Consider the following 18863-nt stretch of genomic DNA (forward strand, 5'->3'; position numbering starts at 1 on the left):
ATTGAAAAAGGAAGAAAAGAAAAAGGAAAGATAAAAAGGAAAAAAAGAGAAGGGAATAAAATCTACCTGGGCCGCAGACCTTCATTTCGGCCCATTTGGCCAACTCCTCTGCACAGCCCAACACCTGGTGAGGTGGCGCCGACACCCTGGGCCCGGTCGTAAGTCTCTTGTGCGAGTGAGTCGTCACTTGCGTGTGGACCCGCGAACCAGACACTTCCCACCGTGCGCACTCAGCTAACTGTGAAGCGGGCCCATCGGTCAGCCCCGTCTGCTATTTCTCTCCCGCGCCTCGCATCTCCACCTTCACTGTCTTGCGGGCCCGGCAAGTCAGAGCTTTCTTCCCTGGAAGAATCGCGCACACCGTTGCAACGGCCGCCGCAATTTCTCCGGGAATTGGCCAACTAGCGCCCACCACTCGGACCTCTCGGCCACCCGCGTAACCTTATTAGCGCCTGAGACCCGTCCGCGCCTATCCCACCGGATCCACCATTGGAGAAGCCTCACGCTATATACCCCTCGCCGACCAAAAGGGAAGGGAGAGCACCACCGTGACCGAAGTAGGCAAACTGTTGTTGGGTCTCGGAGAGTTCATCGGCGGCCTTCTCCAAGTCTTCTAGGAGCGTTTCGCGTAGTCCGCGGGTGGGAAAGGCCCCTGTGCGCGGAACAATTTCTCGCCGGCGCCTGGGAACCGCTCTTCGTCGTGGGAAACCCCCCTGTGACCGTTCCAACCCCGGTGAGCTATCCATTTTCTTGGCTGTACCTGTGGCATGGCGTGGGACGTTGGTATTATGAGTTAGAGGGCGTGGCTCGGGTTTTGGTGGAACTCCGGCGATGGTCCGCCGCAGACCTTGGCGGCGCCGCGGTTCTGCTCGGGTGCACGGGGGGAGAGAAAGGCGTGGCCGCTGGATCTAGAGTCGACGACTGCGATTAGTTGGGGTTAACCTTTCGCAATGTCGAATCATGACCGCAGATCCGTGATCGTGTGGCCAAGATTAGAGATAACATATCCTCTCGCTTCATTAAGCTATGGCCGTAGATCCTTGAATGAACGGCTGTGGTGGGAACCCGCGTACCTCCCCCTTCGAGCCGTTCTAATCTGGACCGTTGAGATGGGATCAAGCGGCCCATATCTGCGAATACCCCTTTGGCCGTAAGTTTTATTAAAGAACCCCTGGAGTTTTGGGATATCAACCCACAGTCCACCGTGTTTGTTGTCTGTGCCTTAGGAATTCTTGCGCCGAGCCGCCTGTGCTTCCCAAATATTGATGCGCAGTCCAGAAACTAGTGAATTGGTTAAATAATTATGGAAATGGATTTTTAATACACAAATAATTGCTAGAACTTGTATAATTCATAGAAAATTCATGTGAACTCTAAACGGATCCATTCCACTTTCTAAAATTTTGTAATATTATTTCCTATCACTTAGAATCTCTGTTTTGTCATGAAAACAGTAATAAAAATAATTTCTCACTTAATCCTATTTTAAGCACATAAAACCTTTGGAAATTCATATCTTAAAATCTATAACTCCAAAAATTATGATTCCTGTTCCTAGGATTTTATTTTAATGTGTAGATTATTATTATGTATTTTGTTTACATGTTTGGTGTGATGTTAATTTTCTTTATATACTGTGTTGATTTGTATTGTGGCGAGTAGAAGAACCGGTGACTGAGGATCCTGGTGACCAGCAGATAGAAGTAGCTGAGCAGGAGCTCATTGAAGGCAAGTTATGCCCTTGACCACTTTTATACCCAATAATGTTCTTTAATGTCATTTATTCATGCATAGGTTAATTTTGATGGGACCCAATAGGTCACCCTAGATTGTTTATCTCTTGATACCTTATTATCCATGAATCACTTGGGTAGTTTTGCTATTGCTATACATGGTTTTGGGATAATCTTTCATTATATCCATGTTCCAATTCTTTTGTTATTCTACTTATGTTCATGTCAAGATCATTAATGTTAATTGGAACATGGAGCTTAACTTGAGAAACACGTGCCACCACAAGGGAGGAATGGGACCCCTTGGCTGACTAATTAGGAAAGCTAGTGGAAGACTACCTTACCCGAAAGGGGCAAGGGCAGTAGGGGAGTTGCATGCAAGGAGGTTCTCGGGTTGATTTTGTTGCGATGGCGGTCAGACGGGGGATTCTTGCAAGTGCTCTTCCCATAAACTGTAGCGGGTTTTCGGAAGCTAGTGGAACTTTGTAAAAGCCTCCTAGTGTTGCCCTTCCTCGCTTCCTAGGTAGAGGTGTATGGGAGTCGCGATCCCTTGGTAGATGGGTAACATGACTTGTGGGTAAAGGGTACAACCTCTGCAGAGTGTAAAACTGGTATAGTAGCTGAGCTCACGGTCATGAGCATCTCAGGACTCTCTGACGATTAATTTATGAAACTTAAATTCAATTTAGTCATTTGCATTTGCATGAGATTATTATTAATTTTGTTCTATTACTTTATTTAATGTTTGGTATTTACTTACATTTAGTAACTGCTAATAAAATTTTGACCAACTAATTAAAAGCAATGCTCAGCTTTAACCCCTGTCATTGATTAGCCTTACATATCACACGAACTCCCACCTTTGGTGAGTTCATGTCCACTGGTTCCCCACAACTTGTTGAGCTATGATCATGTGTGAGCTCACCCTTGTTGTCTCACACCCCCCCACAGGAGAAGAGCATGTGGTTCAGGAGGAGCCATAAGGCGAGGAGTTTGATCTTGTCGGGGACCATAATTAGGGGTACCCCCAAGACTCCTAAACTCGGCTGGTAACCACCATCAGCACAAGCTGCAAAGGCCTGATGGGCGCAATACAGGTCAAAGCTCCGTCCACTCAAGGGACACGATCTCGCCTCGCCCGAGCCCAGCCTCGGGCAGGAACAGTAGACCCAGGCGGATTCACGCCTCGCCCGAGGGCATCCTCAAGCAACGAGCGCACCTTCGACTCGCCCGAGGCCTAGCTCGGGCAGGCTTCGCAGTGAAGCAACCTTGGCCAGATCGCCTCGCCAACCGACCAAATCGCAGGAGCATTCAATGCAAGGATCGCCTGACACCTTATCCTGATGCATGTTCCTCAGTCGACAGGGCCGAAGTGACCGCAGTCACTTTGCCCCTCCACTGATTGACCAGACAGGAAAACAGCGCCGCCTGCCCTACTCCGACTGCTGTGCCACCCGCCAGGGTGAGGCTGACAGTAGCCGAGTCCATCCTCAGGCGCCATAGGAAGCTCCGCCTCGCTCGACCCCGGGGCTCGGCCCCCGCCTCGACCTCGGAAGACGGTCTCCGCCTTGCTTGACCCCAGGGCTCGGACTCAACCTCGACCTCGGAAGACGGTCTCCGCCTCGCCCGACCCCGGGGCTCGGCCCCAGCCTCGACCTCGGAAGACTGTCTCCGCCTCGCCCGACCCCAGGGCTCGGACTCAACCTCGACCTCGGAAGACGGTCTCCGCCTCGCCCGACCCCAGGGCTCGGCCCCCGCCTCGACTCCGGAAGACGGTCTCCGCCTCGCCCGACCCCAGGGCTCGGACTCAGCCTCGACCTCGGAGGAGTCACCGTCTCGCCCGACCTTGGGCTCGGACCGACCATGTTACAGGGGGGTACATCATTACCCTACCCCTAGCTAGCTCAGGCTACGGGGAACAAGACCGGCATCCCATCTGGCTCGCCCCGGTAAAACAAGTAATGATGATACCCCGCGTGCTCCCATGACGACGGCGGTTCTCAACCCCCTACGGAAGCAAGGAGACGTCAGCAAGGTCCCGACAGCCCCGACAGTTGTGCTTCTATAGGGCTCAAGTGCTCCTCCGACGGCCACGACATCACATGCACAGGGCACTAGCACCTCTCCGGCAGCCACGTAGTCGTGTACATAGGACTCTGGCTCCTCTCTACCGGACACGTTAGCACACTGCTACACCCCCCATTGTACACCTGGGCCCTCTCCTTACGTCTATAAAAGGAAGGTCCGGGGCCCTTGTATGAGAAGGTGGCCGCGCGGGAGGACGGGCTGACGAACAGGCTCTCTCCCTCTCTCGCGAACGCTTGTAACCCCCTACTGCAAGCGCATCCGCCCTGGGCACAGGATAACACGAGCCGCGGTTCCCCTTTTCTTTCCCCCTTGTGTTCCATCTCGCGCCGACCCATCTGGGCTGGGACACGCAGCAACAATTTACTCGTCGGTCCAGGGACACCCCGGGGTCAAAACGCCGATAGTTGGCGCGCTAGGTAGGGGCCTGCTGCGTGTTGATGAACAGCTTCCCGTCAAGCTCCAGATGGGTAGTCTCCAGCAACCTTTCCAGCCCGGGACGCTGCTCCGTTTCGGGAGTCTCGAGTTCATGCCCCTCGACGGCAGCTACGACATGGTACTCCTTCCTCCGCCGCGTGACAACGACAATGGCGGCCGTCAGCCCGCCTGACGGCGGCGGAATCGACGACGTCTTCCCCGCGTAGCGGAAGAGCAGCATCCGGGTCTGTCCCGTCACCTTCTCCGCCACAGGAGGAGGAGGCGGGGCAACCATGGCCAAGCAGGAGGCGGCACCTCGTTGGCTGTCGAGCGAGTCGACGATGCCGGCGCCCCAACGGGGGACACGTCGGGCGTTGACCTCGCGTCTGAGACGAAGACGAGCGTCGTTTGCTCGCAACACACCAACCCCAAGCGGACAGATGACGTCAGCACGCTCGCAAAGGACTTGCTGGGCGTTAGCCTCGTACCTGAGATAACGGTGCAGTCCGTCCCCGACGCGACTTCGTCACCATCCGTCGATCAAGAGGTACCGTCCGTTTTCCATCCTGTGCCTTTTAGATTCAGCTTCGACCCACTAAGTGACCCCGCTTCGTGGACGCTTTCATAAAGGCATATCCAAACCTTCCGGGGTACCATATGTGGTCAACCTGGGACCGACTGACGGCCGTCTCGACCTACGGGCCCCCGGGTTCCGAGGAAGATGACGACCCCGACTCTGGTTGGGATTTCTCCGGGCTCCGTGCTCCTAGTGCCATGCGGGACTTAATGACCGCATGTGACTACTGCCTCTCCGATTGCTCCGATGATGGCCACAGCCTTGACGACGAGGGCTGTGGCCCAAGTCGCGAATGTTTCCATGTTGATCTAGGGGGTTTCGACGAAGGCAACCACCTTGGTATGCCGAAGGACGGCGATCCCCCTAGGCCTGCGCCTCGTGTTGACATCCTTCGGGAGCTAGCTGTGGTCCCAGTCCCTACGGGGGGTCAGGACACACAGCTCGAGCAAATCCGCGAGATGCAGGCCAAGCTCGACGAGGAAGCATGACAACTTGTGCAGCTCCGGCAAAACATCGGGCAGGAGTGGGCAGGCCGAGCGCTAGCCGGAGAAGCGTGTCATCAGGCCCAGGACGTCCAGCACCGCATCGCCGATGATGCCAGGGCAAGGCTGCCCCCGGCTTCCAGTGGGGTCGGCCAGAACCTGGCTGCAGCAGCAATACTACTCCGAGCGATGCCGGAGCCATCCACCACCGAGGGGCGGCGTATCCAGGGAGAGCTCAAGAATCTCCTGGACGATGCCGCGGTCTTACGGGCCGAAAGCTCTGCCTCCCGAAGGCAGGGGTACCCCCCAGAGCATCACGCCACGACTTCCCGATTCATGCGGGAAGCCTCGGTCCACACCGGGCGCATGCGGGACGCAACGCCTGCAGCCCCGGGTCGCCTCGGCCACGAGCACCACCGCCGCGATCGTCGAGCCCACCTCGACGAGAAGGTGCGTCGAGGCTACCAGCCCAGGCGTGGGGGACGCTACGACAGCGGGGAGGATCAGAGCCCCTCGCCCGAACCACCCGGTCCGCAAGCTTTCAGCCGGGCCATACGACGGGCGCCGTTCCCGACCCGGTTCCGAGCCCCGACTACCATCACTAAGTACTCGGGGGAAACAAGGCCGGAACTGTGGCTCGCGAACTACCGGCTGGCCTGCCAGCTGGGTGGAACGGACGATGACAACCTCATCATCCGCAACCTCCCCATGTTCCTCTCTGACGCCGCCTGGGCCTGGCTGGAGCATCTGCCTCCGGCGCACATCTCCAACTGGGACGACCTGGTCAAAGCCTTCGCCGGAAACTTCCAGGGCACATACGTGCGCCTGGAAACTCCTGGGATCTCCGAAGCTGCCGCCATCAGCCAGGGGAATCCCTGCAGGACTACATCCGGTGGTTTTCGAAGTAGCGCACCGAGCTGCCCAACATCACCGACTCAGATGTGATCGACGCGTTCCTCGCCGGCACCACTTGCCAAGACCTAGTGAGCAAGCTGGGTCGCAAGACTCCCACCAGGGCGAGTGAGCTGATGGACATCGCCACCAAGTTCGCCTCTGGTCAGGAGGCGGTCGAGGCCATCTTTCGGAAGGACAAGCAGCCTCAGGGACGCCAGCAGGAAGACGTCCCCGAGGCGTCTGCCCAGCGCGACACGAAGAAGGGCAAGAAGAAGTCGCAAGCGAAACGCGACGCCGCCGACGTAGATCTTGTCGCTGCCGCCGAGCACAGGAACCCTCGGAAGCCTCCCGGAGGGGCCAACATGTTCGACAAGATGCTCAAGGAGTCGTGCCCCTATCATTAGGGTACCGTCAAGCACACCCTTGAGGAGTGCGTCATGCTTTGGCGCTACTTCCACAAGGCCGGGCCCCCGGCAGAAGGTGGCAGAGCCCACGACAACGACAAGAAGGAAGGCAACAAAGCAGAGGAGTTCCCCGAGGTCCATGACTGCTTCATGATCTACGGTAGGCAGGTGGTGAACGCCTCGGCTCGGCACCGCAAACAGGAGCACCGGGAGGTCTGCTCGGTGAAGGTGGCGGCGCCAATCTACCTAGACTGGTCCGACAAGCCCATCACCTTCGACCAAGGCGACCACCCCGACCGCGTGCCGAGCCCAGGAAAGTACCCGCTCGTCGTCGACCCCGTCATCGGCAACGTCAGGCTTACCAAGGTCCTCATGGACGGAGGCAGCAGCCTCAACATCATCTACGCCGAGACCCTCGGGCTCTTGCAGATCAATCTGTCCACGATCCGGGCCGGTGTGGCGCCCTTTCACGGGATCATTCCCGGGAAGCACGTCCAGCCCCTTGGACAACTCGATCTGCCCGTCTGCTTCGGGACTCCCTCCAACTTCCGAAAGGAAACCCTCACGTTCGAGGTGGTCGGGTTCCGAGGAACCTACCACACAGTGCTGGGGAGACCATGCTACATCAAGTTCATGGCCGTCCCCAACTACACCTACCTCAAGCTCAAGATGCCGGGCCCCAACGGGGTCATCACCATCGGGTCCACATACCGACACGCGTACGAATGCGACGTGGAGTGTGTGGAGTATGCTGAGGCCCTCACCGAGTCCGAGGCCCTCATCGCCGACTTGGAGAGCCTCTCCAATGAGGTGCCAGATGTGAAGCGCCACGTCGGCAACTTCGAGCCAGCAGAGGCGGTTAAATCCGTCCCTCTCGACCCCAGCAACGACGCCTCCAAGCAAGTCCGGATCGGCTCCGAGCTCGACCCCAAATAGGAAGCAGTGTGTTGGGGACTTGTTCTCAAATGCTTTGAGTTAAGAACAAGGCAACACAGAAAATGTTAATCGATAAAGTCCTTCGTCCTTCGAAGCATTATCTCCTTTAGGATATAATGATTTTTGGACGAAGGTTATGAAGGACGTACCTTCATAAACACAGCATGCAATGATGAAGAATGAAACACAAAAAATATGAAGGATAACATGGGTAATTATATATTATTATCAACTTATTATTATTATGAAGAAACAGTAATAACATCGAATTACAAGTGTACCTTTCAGCTTGAAAGGAGATGAAAGTACAGGTGTGACGCAAAAGCCAGTGTCAAAATCAGCGTGAACAGTACGGGGGTACTGTTCACCTATTTATAGGCACGGGACACAGCCCATACAAAATTACATTCATGCCCTTTACATTTGATAATAACTCTATAGTAATTCACCGAGGTCTGAATAGCCTTTTCATCTTTAAGTCGGTTTCATTTTCTGCTACCACGCCGAAGCTTTCCCGCTCACATCTTCGGCGCTGTATCAACCTTCGTATTATTTTGGGCTTCTCCTACTGTGATACCGTCTCGAGTCCGAAGATACCTGTTCACACATTATACTCCAGAAATACTATAAAATCCTGTTTTTGAGGACCTTCGTAAGCCGAAGGCCCCCAACAGTAGCCCCTCGCAATATTAATTTGTTTAAAATAATAAATTTAGATTGCGAAATGGACGAAGGTTTTAAGCCGAAGGTCCGAAAAAACACCTTCCCTTTGCTAGAATAGCAACATTCACTGATAGACGGGGTCTTTCAATTTTCAACGCGCTTGGCGTATAAATAAGACCATACCGCAAGCTCATTTGGCACGCTCTCTTGTCATCTGCTTCCGCTCACTCAATTTTTAGCTCTCGCGCACCAAGATTTGCTTAGCTTTTAAGTTTTTAAGCTTCGGCATTGAAAACAGTTTTTAGTGCTTCCGACGATGTCTGAAGATAAGAAGGCTGCTGCCGAAATGAAGCTGAGTCTCGATGAAGAGAAGAATCTGGGGTTTCTTATAGCAATGTCGAAGACCAATACAGAAAAAATCACCAAAGAGATTTTAGAAGGTTTGTCTGAAGATACCGATGACAGCGACAGTTATGATGTGGATAGTGGTGGTGAAGACTCCGAAGATCGTCCTTGGCGACCAAGCCATGCGGTTTTTGGTAAATCGAGTATTAAGGAAAATCATCTTGTCAACATGAGAGGAAGGTATTTCCGGGATTTGTCTGTTGTTAGGGCCGACGAAGGAGAAAAGACTTGTCCGAACCCTGAAGAAAATGAAGTCGTGGTGTACCGAAGCTTTTTGAAAGCTGGACTTAGATTTCCCCTGAGCAACTTTGTCGTAGAGGTGCTGAAAATATTCGAAGTCTATCTTCACCAACTTACTCCTGAAGCAATCATAAGGCTGAATATCTTTGTGTGGGCCGTGAGAAGCCAAGGTCTGGAGCCTGATGCAAAACGTTTCTGCAATATACACAAATTATCATACGAAACAAAACCTTGGGGTAAGGAACAGTATCACAATAATTTTGGCTGCTACAGTTTCGTTTCTCGGTCTGGGTCAAGCTGTCCCATGCCAACCTTTCGGAAGAGATGGCTCGGCGACTGGATGACAGAATGGTTTTATGTGAAGAATGACCTGACAGTGCGGGAAGATATCAAAGGTATAATTATGCGCCCTATTTGGCAAAGCTTCGGCCTGCGGAGGCCGAAGGTTGAAATGAATGAGGCTGCCGAAGAATGCCAGAGAGCCTTCGGAGTTATTTGTTCTTTTATTGGAACGAGAGATTTGGTCCAAGAGCATATTGCCTTCAGAGTATGGCCTCTTGCAGAAAAATGGGAAATGCCGCAAGAGACCATAAAGGAAACTGACGAAGGTGGTCTTATTAGGCTGAAGTATACTTTCAAATTTGGAGATAAATTCGTTGAGCCAGATGATGACTGGCTAAAGAGCATTGAAAATTTAAGTGATGAGCTGCTTGGGGTTTACACGAAGGCTGAAGATACTGCATTGTCAGCAGCCTTCGGAGGCCGAAAGAAGAAAAGACTGAACCGGGTGTTTGACGCGATCGAGTTCGTCTACCCTGACTATCGTTATCCCATCCGAGGGCAGAAAAGAAAAAACACAACCTCTGCGAAAGAAGAAGCTGCAACTGCTCCTAGCGAGCCAGAACCGAAAAGAAAAAGGATAAAGGTCCTCACACATCGGCCACGCTATATTGAACCAGCCTCGGTGCCTGAGTTCACCGGAGAGACTCCTTCGGCCACCGAAGCTGAAAAGCCAATCAAGCCAACCGTGCTGCCAGAAGTTGCAGAAATGGCCGAAGCACCAACAAAAACAGAATTGGAAAAACCAAAGATTTTGTTATCCGAAACCAAAGAGATGGCCGAAGCGCCATCGACAGAAAAAATGGAAGAAATAAAAGGACCAACTGAGGGATCAAAAATATCAGAAGTTTTAAGTCCTTCAGCAAATGTTGAGACAATAATAAAATCAAAAGGTGCCAGCGGTGACTCCGAAAAGAAAAAGAATGGTCAATGTGCTAGATGTTCTGGAAACAATTAAATCCTCAAGCACACCTCCGAAGAAGACTGTTGCCATTTCCGAAGCGAAAACTGAAATTTCTGATACAAAGGCTCCAGAGCAAGAAACTGAAGCTGAAGCTGGGCCCTCAGAGCCCACGAAGGTAAAATCCTTAGAAACCGAGGAAGAAAAAATAACAGAGCAAATTCTTGTTGAAGAAATCAGTGCTATTGCCCCCGAAGCATCCCCCAAAGTCCTTGATTATATTGTTCGACATGCTTCGGGGAAAAAATTATCAGAAAACGAAAAGCAAGAGGCCCAGCTTTACGCCCAAAAACTGAAGTATCCAAAGGGGGCGTTAATATTCAATGGCAGTGGAGAAGAAGACTTTTTGTATGGTCTCCCTGACAGCAAGGAGATTTCTGTCTGTCGGGAGATAAGCAGGAGCTTCGGATTCCCAACACTAGAAGACGGGCTCTCGGTGCTGTCGAAAAACGATCTGGCCGACAGCCTGGCATACAATAGCTTAAAGGTACCAAAAATAAGATCTTTGCACTTTTTCCTGAGACCAAAATTTTTTGTTTGTTTAAACCTATTGACGCACACACATTCTTCCTTGCAGGGCCTTATACTTAGCAATGCCCTCAGGGCCCAAAAAGATGCCGAAGACGAAGGGTGCGCTATAGCCTTGAGCAACCTTCGTTCCGAAGTAATTGAACTATGGAACGAAGGTCTCGAAAAAGATAAAATATTACATTCATTGATAAATAGAATAAAAGAAGACGAAGCTACGTTTAAAGGTCAAGCTGAGGCTCAGAAGCGTGAAATTGAAGATCTTCGGAAACAATTGGCCAGAGCCAAAGAGGAACACATACTTGAAGAAACGAAGCGAGAACTCAGCGACCAATGGGCAAATCATTTAGAGGGAACTGTTGAAGAGCTTCGCTCGTCCAAGAAAAGATGCTATAACAAATCTATGGAGTGTGTTAAGAAGTTGAAGGCTAGCTTCGCCAGCGTCGGCGCATTCTCGAGCAAAGAAAACTTTACAAGAGGCAACCCCGAAGGTCCCATCAAATGGATTAATCACGAAGCTGAGGCTTTCGAGGAAATTTTAAATAGCCGCGGAGACATATGTGCTTTCTCGGGTGCCAGGGGGATTGCCACCATTTTGGAGAAAAAGGGCTGCGATCATGTAAAGATTTTAGCGCAATCCGAAGCTGGCTTGTCCTTCGAAGATGCGAGAGATCCTTCAGCCGAAGCTAGCATGGTTGGTGGAAAATTTTTCACCGATGTTTGGGATAATGGTGGTCGAGAAATGGCTCGAGAAATTATTCAGAAAAGCGAGAAGGGTATTCACGACGCTAGAGAAGTAGCTGAGGCTGCTGAGAAGAGCGCAGAGCCCGAAGGGCAACTAGGTATTAACTAATGGTTTTTATTGTGTTGTAATTTTTGGTTTTAAACTTCGTTCGCAATTTGTAATAGCAATGTAGTCGTATCCTGTCCTTCTTCAGATCCTGCTGAAGCGTCTCCGGGCCCTCGCCCGAAAGGAGACGACGAAATTAAAAAGATGGCTGAAGCTATTATGGACGAAGTTGTCAATCGACTCCTGAATGAGGCTGCAGAAGTTGTTCTGAGAGAAGATTAAATACTATTGTAAAAACTTCTGAAATGTAATATATGTGACATCTTGTAGCCCTGAATGTAATATACCTGCTTTTATTGTTTAATTCTTTACGATGCATGAAATTTTACATACGTACCATTTTTGAGTCTTTGACGAAAAAACACCTTCCCTTCTTTTCATGCTTCGTGAAGAAGAATTTTCATTTGTCACAACAATATCCGCAGTGTTCTGATGAATAATATCCAAGCTTCGTGAAGATATTCTCCGAAGCTACACTTCCGAAGATCAAAAGTGTATCTCCTTGCGACTTAGCATGATTTTCCCCTTTTTCGAAACATTATTCCGAAGATCGATATCGTGTCCCCTTCTTGTGCCATATGCAGCATGATGTATGATGCTTATGCTATGAAAAATGATGCGATGATGTTATGTTATGTAAGATGGTGTTTATTCCGAAGATACACACACATTCCTGCGATAAAACACATAATCTTTTTGAATCAGCGTTGTCTTTTTACTATAAGCCTCCCTTAGGAGCTTCTTCGCCTTTTACTTCAGCGGAATCAGCGTTTATTTTTCGCTGTAAGCCTCCCTTAGGAGCTTCTTCGCCTTTTACTTTCAGCGGTATTCGCGTTGACTTTTCGCGCTTCGCCTTTTACTTAGGCGGTATCAGCGTTGACTTTTCGCTGTAAGCTCTGCATTCCCTTTGGAACGACTTTGGAGCAGAAAACTTACACTGCGCTCCCTTTGGAGCGGCTTTTTGTGACTTCGGCAAACTTACTCTGCGTTCCTTAGAACGACTTTTTGTTGCTTCGAAGAATTTTTGATAATTCGAAGGTCCTCTTTGTTATCGCAAATCTTTAAGCTTCAACAACTTAAGCCTGTGGAGAAAATATATTTTCCTTGTGGCAAACAACGAAACTATTACATGAAATCTAAACAATGTCCTTTATTACACAGAAAATAAAACTGAATGAAAAAGACCTCTATCAAGGTAGGATATTTGTCAATAGATGTGCTTAGACTCTGGCACAGTGCTGTTGACTGTGCGAGCTTCGGACTGTTCTCTGAAGTCCCTTTGGTGTGGAGCATATTGGCTCCCTTCCGGCTGCTGACCTTGTTGCATCGGTGGTGGAGGCGGGGGCTATTGCCAGGAAGCTTGAGGTTGGCTCGCCGAAGCAACAGAAACTGCAGGGTGGTTGCCTACATATTCTGGGATGTAAGGCGAGTGATACGAAGCGGTGTGCATGACCTGCTTCGGCTGAGCCTGTTGTGCTGCCGCTTCAGCTATTTCCTTTTGCTTCTGGATGGTAACATGACACATCCTGGTGGTATGACCTTTGTTCTCACCGCAGAACAAGCAAAAAATTCTTCTTGGTTGATCGCCAAATCTTCCGCCGAAGCCCCTGGCGCCTCTGCCTCTCGGAGCTGGTGGTCGGAAGGAGCCTTGCTGTTGCCCCGAAGCTTGTGAGGAGCACTGTGGCCTTTGCTGTTGGCTCCCCCTATCATCATTTTGGGTAGAGTTATGAATTGATCTAACGTGCCTCGGATAAAACCTCCCTCCGAAGCCCCTGGTCATTTTAGAAAACCTGAAAGCCTCCTCCCTTCTTTGGCGAAAATCATTATCGGCCCAAATGTACTCGTCCATCTTCTGAAGCAGCTTCTCCAAAGTTTGAGGAGGCTTCCTAGCGAAGTACTGAGCTGAAGGTCCTGGCCAAAGCCCCTTGATCATGGCCTCAATGACAATTTCGTTGGGCACTGTTGGTGCCTGTGCCCTCAAACGCAAGAACCTCCGGACGTACGCCTGAAGGTACTCTTCGTGATCCTGGGTGCACTGGAATAGAGCTTGAGCAGTGACTGGCTTCGTCTGAAACCCTTGGAAGCTGGTTAACAATAAGTCCTTCAGCTTTTGCCATGAAGTGATCGTTCCTGGTCGAAGGGAGGAATACCAGGTTTGAGCAACACTCCTGACAGCCATAACAAAAGATTTGGCCATGACTGCAGCATTGCCACCATACGAAGATACTGTTGCTTCGTAGCTCATCAAAAACTGCTTCGGGTCTGAGTGGCCATCAAATATGGGAAGCTGAGGCGGCTTGTAGGACGAAGGCCAAGGTGTAGCCTGCAGCTCAGCGGACAGGAGAAGCATCATCAAAAACAAAATTCCCATTATGGAAATTGTCATACCAGTCATCTTCATTGAGGAAACCCTCCTGATGAAGGTCTTGGTGCTGAGGCCTTCGGTGTTGCTCATCCTGAGTAAGATGACGAACTTCCTCAGAGGCTTCGTCTATCTGCCTTTGCAGTTCAGCTAGCCTGGCCATCTTTTCCTTCTTCCTCTGCACCTGTTGATGAAACATCTCCATGTCTCTGATTTCTTGGTCTATCTCATCCTCTGGCGGTGTCGGGCTAACAACCTTCCTTTTCTGGCTTCGGGCCTCCCGAAGGGAGACAGTCTCCTGATTGTGGTCCAGCGGTTGGAGAGCTGCAGTGCCAGTTGCTGAAGCTTTCTTCGGCGCCATAGCGAAGGTTTATGATCGCCGAAGGTGTTCAAAAACTCAAAGAGTGGAAGTGAGTTCACCGGAGGTGGGCGCCAATGTTGGGGACTTGTTCTCAAATGCTTTGAGTTAAGAACAAGGCAACACAGAAAATGTTAATCGATAAAGTCCTTCGTCCTTCGAAGCATTATCTCCTTTAGGATATAATGATTTTTGGACGAAGGTTATGAAGGACGTACCTTCATAAACACAGCATGCAATGATGAAGAATGAAACACAAAAAATATGAAGGATAACATGGGTAATTATATATTATTATCAACTTATTATTATTATGAAGAAACAGTAATAACATCGAATTACAAGTATACCTTTCAGCTTGAAAGGAGATGAAAGTACAGGTGTGACGCAAAAGCCAGTGTCAAAATCAGCGTGAACAGTACGGGGGTACTGTTTACCTATTTATAGGCACGGGACACAGCCCATACAAAATTACATTCATGCCCTTTACATTTGATAATAACTCTATAGTAATTCACCGAGGTCTGAATAGCCTTTTCATCTTTAAGTCGGTTTCATTTTCTGCTACCACGCCGAAGCTTTCCCGCTCACATCTTCGGCGCTGTATCAACCTTCGTATTATTTTGGGCTTCTCCTACTGTGATACCGTCTCGAGTCCGAAGATACTTGTTCACACATTATACTCCAGAAATACTGTAAAATCCTGTTTTTGAGGACCTTCGTAAGCCGAAGGCCCCCAACATAGTGCTCGTCGACTTTCTCCGCGCGAACGCCGAGGTTTTTGCGTGGAGTCTGTAACACCCTGAATTTGGGGGTATAAAATTTCATTTCTAATATTCACCAAATTCAGATGTTACCCTCTCTTTTCCTTGCTTTTCTTTTCTTTTTCCTAAATAGTGAAGAGTTATTTTGTTTTTATGTCTAGGTGTAAGCCTAGTAAAATAAAAATCTTAGTGGAACTTTGATTCTTGCATTCATGCTGATGCATAGTGTTTGTGAGTGCAAAATGTTATCGTAACAGATTAAAATATCTCGAGGATGTTCGTAAGAGTTTTTGGAATCTTTAGAATGTTTCTTCGAGTATTAAATATGATTTTCAGTTTTTATAATATTAATTAAATACCTACAATTTAGTATTTGCAAAAAAATTATAAAATTTTGGAAACTCAATTATATATATATATATATATTCTTCCTCGTTGAGCCTGATCCAGATCTTGAGTCATTTTCGCGAGATCGCCAAACTGTCTCTCCTCGCAAACGTCGTGTTGCTCGTGTCTACCCCCATCGATCACTCAACCACCTTGTCTAACAATGCTAAAACCCTCTTCCCTGCACAGATATTCATTTCCCCAGATCCAGATCACACGAGCAGGCGTGCAGTTGCTGAGCGTCGTCCTCGCTTTCCTTCTGGCTCTATGTACTGGCCGAGCAGCCCCAGGCACCCACGCGCGTGCTCTGCGATGCCGACCCAGCGAAGCCTCGCGACAATCGTCTCTGGAAGTCCTCTGGCGTCCGTTCCTGATGTCCACGCGATCGCCAAGGTACAAAGTCTCCCATCCTCTCTCCTCCCATGGTGGTCGACATCTAGAGGCTAAATCCCCAGCGCCTAATCCCACGGTCCTACCTGCAGGCGGCCATCTCCCTCTCGTCCAGCATACCCGAGCGGCCATATCCCATGTGCGGCGTACCAGGCCTGCTCGAAGCCCTCCAAAATCCTTTCATGTAATCTCTCGTCATGTGATTAGTCCTGCACCCTCCAGCTTCTTCACGTGGCTAGCACATCAGGTAAGGAACTCCACTCCTAATCGTTCTCCAAATCTTGGATGAGACAAGCCTCCTCGTGCACCACTAATCCCTGCATGCATCCATCCAATAGAGAAAATGCCCCTCATCATCTATGGATTTTCTGCTGCTAAGATCTTGTGGCCATAGGTGTGGACATCCTCCAGCCAATAAAATTATGCCATGTCACCCTGGATACACTATTTATTAAATAGCGATAAACAAATATATAGTTTTAATTTACGCTTTATAAATACCTTTATTATGATTACGCTTGATCCAACGTTTTTGAATTAATACTGGTTAGTATAAATGTGTTGCCGCGTGAATCGTCTATTGTCGATCGCGGGTGTCTCGCGTGCTGTCCGCACGTTATTTAATTATTTCCGTTTGTGTCGCTCGCGCTAATTAGTCAATTATTGTTTAGTTGTTGGTCAAATTAAAATAACAATTCAATTAGAATGACTCTATAGTTTTAACTCGTGCTTTTATAAATATAAATATTAATTAACATGATTAATACCAGCTTAAATACTTCTCGTTAATTATTTGTTTGTTGTTGTTCGCGCCCGACATTGTTTGCGCGTCATCGTGCTGTTCGCGCGCGTAGCCGTGTCGTGCGCTGTCGTGCACGTTATTTCGCGTGTGTCGCGCGTGCTGTTCGCACGCGTTGTCATACGTCGTGTGCGTGCGTCGCGTGTGCCATTTGCACGTGTCGCTTGCCTTGCCGCGCGTAGTTAGTGCGTACCTCGCGTATCGATCACGTGTGTCGCACGACATCTGCGCGTGATAATAAATTGTTTTCGCTTATAAACACTCATGTTAATAATGTTAATTCGTCAGATCACATATTTTAGATAATTAATTTAAGGTTTGCCCGACTAATATTTATTAGATTAATATTTCAATTAGATTAAATATATAGTGTTCAACTGTGCTTTTATAATAAATATTAGCATGACCAATATTAACTTAACTACTTTTTAATAATTTAATATTTGTTTAGTATAAACCCGTCACCTATTTAGTTTTCCTCGCCTGTCGCGCGTGCTGTTGTGCACATGGCATGCTCGTTCGCGCTGTTTCGTGTGTCGTCAGCGTGCTATGTCGTGCGTGCCTGCGCGTCGTTTGCACGCTGTCATGTTGGGTTCGCCGTCATCACGTTGTCTGCGCTTGCCATGCGTGGTGCGCGCGCTAGGTCGCGTGTGATCGTTCTGTTCCACACGTTACGTATTTCGTCTCGCTCCGCTAATTCGTCCCGCTTAGAGTCGCTGATGTTATTTAAATTACTTATTTAACTAAGAATTGTTAGTGTGCTTAGCTAATTAAAACTGTGCGATAGCTCTAGTTCATTTTAAATAATTATTGATTAATATAATTAGATCAAACTAAATGTTATGATTAATACTCGGTGAGTGTAGACGCGATAACTTCTCGACCGTCGCGTTTCTTTTTCCTCGCGTGACCGTAGTAACACGCCCTATTTTGTTTTGCATATTTTATTATGTTCTCATTTGAATGGTGTAATGTTCTTATGCATATATATATGTTTGTTTGTGCCTGTTTTATTCGTTGTGCGTCGCGAATAGATTGCGATCCGTTTCCGAGCTTCGAGGGATCAAAGATCAAGCGTTGGCGACCAAGTGATCCAGTTCTTCGAGTTCCACAAGGTTGAAGACCCTGAGCATCTGTTTAGTGAAGGCAAGTGTCCTCTGACCCATTATGTCCTATCTATTTATAATTCACTGTCCTGCACTACTTAATTGAAACCTAAGGATTGACTAGCTTTCTATTTACCTTATCCTTGTTTACCTTTCGGGTTACTATGGTTAGCTTCATGCTAGCGCTTTACTTTAATCAATGAACATGATGAGATACAATGATGATACTATGGTCTTATTCTGGATATGATGATATACTTGTGGCATTTAAGGGGACTCGGGCTGTTTCCCGAGTACCTCTCCATAAGGACCTGTTCGTTGAGAGACCACCCGGGATAACAGTGCAACCATGAGGGTGAAATGGGATGCCCTTAGCTAATTAATTAGAAGAACTAGAGGTGTAGTTGCTTCGCCGTCATGCCGTCAATGGGGTCCAGGCACAGTGCTTGCTCTGCCGAGGCTGAGTGCCGAGGTTCTTTCGTTTTGCTTTTGTTAGTCACCCTCCTGCGGGGAGAGGTACTGTGTTTATCAAACTGGAGAAACCTAACGGGCGGCTATAACCTCTAGGGAATCTTTGTAACAGCTACGTAGTGATACCCTGCCAGACCACCTAGGGAGTGATCAATGGGGATTAGCTCTCCCCGGGCAGAAAGGGAATCATGACTCATGGGTAAAGTGTGCGACCTCTGCAGAGGGTACTGAAACTGATATATCAGTCGTGCTTGCGGTTAAGAGCAGCCTTGGGATCCTCTTTGATTAGAGATACTTGATCAGAGATGGTTGGTTTACAGGTGGTGACAAGGATGATGGTTATGACAATGGTAATGGTAAGTGGTATTCTTTCCGTTTGGAAAGGGTACTTTGGGTTAATAACTTGGGTTAATGTTAAAACCTGGCTCTCAATTAATAATAATAACCTGACCAACTAAAAGCAACTGCTTGACTTAACTCCACATAAAGCTAGTCCACTACAGCCAAACGGGACATTTTGCTGAGTACGTTGATGTGTACTCACCCTTGCTTTCACAAAACACCAGGTTGCCTTTGGTGCAATCTATGCTCAGGTAAAGAAGAAGGTGTCGATGCAGATCTCCAGGAGTTCCAGGACGTCTATGAGTTTGAGGATTAGGCTAGCGACCTCCCCCAGTCAGCTGCCTGTGGTGGGTTGTTTATGTTGGCTACG

General features: G+C 49.0%; 1 long non-coding RNA gene across 1 annotated transcript; it reads left to right on the plus strand.

Annotated features, from left to right (window-relative positions):
• Positions 1-15609: 15609 nt before the first annotated feature.
• LOC103654237 (uncharacterized) lies at positions 15610-17720 on the plus strand. The gene is made up of 3 exons (XR_565980.4): positions 15610-15778; positions 15868-16022; positions 17609-17720. It is a non-coding gene; the product is annotated as an uncharacterized lncRNA (long non-coding RNA).
• The last annotated feature ends 1143 nt before the right edge of the window (positions 17721-18863 follow it).

Source organism: Zea mays, chromosome 4 (genome assembly GCF_902167145.1).
Source record: "Zea mays cultivar B73 chromosome 4, Zm-B73-REFERENCE-NAM-5.0, whole genome shotgun sequence".
Lineage (NCBI taxonomy): Eukaryota > Viridiplantae > Streptophyta > Magnoliopsida > Poales > Poaceae > Zea > Zea mays.